Below are 3,968 nucleotides of genomic sequence, written 5' to 3'. Positions count from 1 at the left end.
AGATCACTTAGTTCATTGGTGAACAAGGGAGGTTCATCTTCCCAAATTTCTATACCAAATAATTTGGCATTTAGCTTCATGATTGCACCAAGGAACTTGGCAGCTTGCTCTTCAGTAACATCCTCATTCTCTTCAGAAGAGGAATACTCATCAGAGCTCATGAATGGCATAAGGAGGTTCAATGGAATCTCTATGGTCTCTAGATAAGTCTCAGACTCCTTTGGTTCCTCAGAGGGAAGCTCCTTATTGATCACTGGACGTCCCAGGAGGTCTTCCTCCTTGGGATTCACGTCCTCTCCTTCCCTTACAGGTTCGGCCATGGTGCTTATGTCAATGGCCTTGCACTCTCCTTTTGGATTCTCTTCTGTATTGCTTGGGAGAGTACTAGGAGGGATTTCAGTGATCCTTTTACTCAGCTGGCCTACTTGTGCTTCCAAATTTCTAATGAAAGACCTTGTTTCATTCATGAAACTTACAGTGGCCTTAGATAGATCAGAGACTAAATTTGCTAAGCTAGATGGATTCTGCTCAGAATTCTCTGTCTGTTGCTGAGTGGATGATGGAAAAGGCTTGCTATTGCTAAACCTGTTTCTTCCACCATTATTAAAGCCTTGTTGAGGCTTTTGATCCTTCCATGAGAGATTTGGGTGATTTCTCCATGATGGATTATATGTGTTTCCATAAGGTTCACCCATATAATTTACCTCTGCTATTGCAGGGTTCTCAGGATCATAACCTTCTTCTTCAGAAGATGCCTCTTGAGTACTGTTGGATGCAGCTTGCATTCCATTCAGGCTCTGAGAAATTATATTGACTTGCTGAGTCAATATTTTATTCTGAGCCAATATGGCATTCAGAGTATCAATTTCAAGAACTCCTTTCTTCATAGGCGTCCCATTATTTACAGGATTCCTCTCAGAAGTGTACATGAACTGGTTATTAGCAACCATGTCAATGAGTTCTTGAGCTTCTGCAGGCGTTTTCTTTAGGTGAATGGATCCACCTGCAGAAGTATCTAATTTCATCTTAGCTAATTCAGACAGACCATCATAGAATATATCCAGGATGGTCCATTCTGAAAGCATGTTAGAAGGACACTTTTTGGTTAGTTCTTTGTATCTCTCCCAAGTTTCATAGAGGGATTCACCTTCTTTCTGTCTGAAGGTCTGAACATCCACTCTAAGCTTACTCAGCTTTTGAGGAGGAAAGAACTTGACTAAGAAAGCCTTGACCAGCTTATCCCAAGAGTTCAGGCTATCCTTAGGTTGGGAGTCCAACCATATTCTAGCTCTGTCTCTTACAGCAAAAGGGAAAAGCATGAGCCTGTAGACTTCAGGATCTACTCCATTAGTCTTAACAGTATCACAGATCTGCAAGAATTCAGTTAAGAACTGAAAAGGATCTTCAGATGGAAGTCCATGAAACTTGCAGTTCTGCTGCATCAGAGAAACTAATTGAGGTTTCAACTCAAAATTGTTTGCTCCAATGACAGGAATGGAGATGCTTCTTCCATGTAAATTGGAATTAGGTGCAGTAAAGTCACCAAGCATCCTCCTTGCATTATTATTATTTTCGGCTGCCATCTCCTCTTCCTGTTCGAAAATTTCTGACAGGTGCTTGCTGGATAGTTTGTAATTTAGCTTCTCTTAGTTTCCTCTTCAGAGTCCTTTCATGTTCTGGATCTGCTTCAACAAGGATGTTCTTGTCCTTGCTCCTGCTCATATGACAAAGAAGAGGGCACAGAAAAATAATAATAATAGGGATCCTTTTTACCCAAGTATAGAGGTTCCCTTTAGGTGAGTGGAAGAAAAGGAGAAGAAAAGAGAGAGAGGGAATTTTCGAAAATTGTTTTTGAAAAATGGTTAGTGATTTTTTTTTCAAAAATTAAAATAAAAAAATTAAAATAATTAGTTAATTAAAAAGAATTTTGAAAAAGAGGGAAGATATTTTCGAAAATTAGATAGAGAGAGTTAGTTAGTGGTTTTGAAAAGATAGGAAACAAACAAAAAGTTAGTTAGTTAGTTGAAACAAATTTGAAAATCAATTTTAAAAAGATAAGAAGATAAGAAGTTAGAAAAGATATTTTGAAATCAAATTTTTGAAAAGGTAAGAGAAGAAGATATTTTTGAAAAGATATGAGAGAAATTAGTTTTTGAAAAAGATTTGATTTTGAAAATCACAATTAATGACTTGATTCACAAGAAATCACAAGATATGATTCTAGAACTTAAAGTTTGAATCTTTCTTAACAAGTAAGTAATAAACTCAAAATTTTTGAATCAAAACATTAATTGTTATTGTTATTTTCGAAAATTTGATATAAAAATAAGAAAAAGATTTTTGAAAAATATTTTTGGAATTTTCGAAAATAACTAAGAAATTTGAAAAAGATTTGATTTTTGAAAAAGATTTTGAAAAAGATAAGATTTTCAAATTGAAATTTTGATTTGACTCATAAGAAACAACTTGATTTTAAAAATTTTTGAAAAAGTCAATCCAAATTTTCGAATTTGATGAGAGAAAAAGGGAAAGATATTTTTTTTATTTTGAATTTTTATGATGAGAGAGAAAAATTAAAACATCATTTTCATGTTTTTCTCTTTTATTTTTGAATCAAAACAAGGAATGCATGCAAGAACACTATGAAGATCATGATGAACATCAAGAACATATTTTTGAAAAATTTTTAATGCAAAGAAAACATACAAGACACCAAACTTAGAATTCTTTAATGCTTAAACACTAAGAATTCAAGAATGCATATGAAAACAAGAAAAGACACAAAACATGCAAATGCAAAGATCAAACAAGAAGACTTACCAAGAACAACTTGAAGATCATGAAGAACACTATGAATGCATGATTATTTTCGAAAAAATGCAAGATGCACATGCAATTGACACCAAACTTATAACATGACTCAAGACTCAAACAAGAAACATGAAAAATATTTTGATTTTTATGATTTTATGAATTTTTTGTATTTTCTTTTAATTTTTTTCGAAAATCATTTTGAAAAAAAAAAAAAGAAAAATAAGGATTCCAAAATTTTTAATATGAATTCCAGGAATCTTATGCTCTTTAGTCTAAAGCTCCAATCAAAGGGTCAGGCATGGCTTAATAGCCAGCCAAGCTTTAGTATGTAAATCAGGAACAGTAGCAGGTGGATTAGCAACAACTAGCTTGCTCTTGATAACAAATTGGAAGCCTCAGTCCAAATGAATTTAGACATGGCTTTACATGCTTCATGAAACACTAGAATTCATTCTTAAAAATTCTGAAGAAAAATATATTTTTAAAACACATTTTTTTTTTTCGAAACAGATAAAATTTTTGAAAGATTTTTGAAGAATTTTTGAAAATAAAACAAAAAGAAATTACCTAATCTGAGCAACAAGATGAACCGTCAGTTGTCCAAACTCGAACAATCCCCGGCAACGGCGCCAAAAACTTGGTGGACGAAATTGTGATTACACTTTGATTATGTAAAATTCATGCTCTTTCTTTCCCTGGCAATGGCGCCCAAAAACATGATGCCAATACATGGTTCCAACTTCGCACAACTAACCAGCAAGTGCACTGGGTCGTCCAAGTAATACCTTACGTGAGTAAGGGTCGAATCCCACGGAGATTGTTGGTATGAAGCAAACTTAGTCACCTTGTAAATCTTAGTCAGGCAGATATAAATAGTAATGGGTTTTTGAAAATAATACTAAATAAGGATAGAAATACTTATGTAATTCATTGGTTAGAATTTCAGATAAGCGTGTAGAGATCTTTCGTTCCTCTGAATCTCTGCTTTCCTGCTATCTTCATCCATCAATCTTACTCCTTTCTATGGCTAGCTTTATGTAAGGATGTCACCGGTGCCAATGGCTACTTTCGATCTCTCTCGGGAAATGATCCAAATGCTCTGTCACAGCACGGCTAATCGTCTGGAGGCATCACCTTTGTATGGTTGCTTCACT

At 34.5% G+C, this 3,968-nt stretch overlaps 1 non-coding gene across 1 annotated transcript; it reads left to right on the top strand.

Moving 5' to 3' along the window:
• Positions 1-1,079: 1,079 nt before the first annotated feature.
• On the top strand, positions 1,080-1,187 carry LOC112752327 (small nucleolar RNA R71). The gene has a single exon (XR_003176769.1). It is a non-coding gene; the product is annotated as a small nucleolar RNA R71 (small nucleolar RNA).
• Positions 1,188-3,968: the final 2,781 nt, after the last annotated feature.

This window comes from Arachis hypogaea, chromosome 15, assembly GCF_003086295.3.
Source record: "Arachis hypogaea cultivar Tifrunner chromosome 15, arahy.Tifrunner.gnm2.J5K5, whole genome shotgun sequence".
NCBI classification, from domain to species: domain Eukaryota; kingdom Viridiplantae; phylum Streptophyta; class Magnoliopsida; order Fabales; family Fabaceae; genus Arachis; species Arachis hypogaea.
The sequence above is the reverse complement of the archived record's forward strand: the minus strand, read 5'-3'. Positions and strand labels throughout refer to the sequence as shown.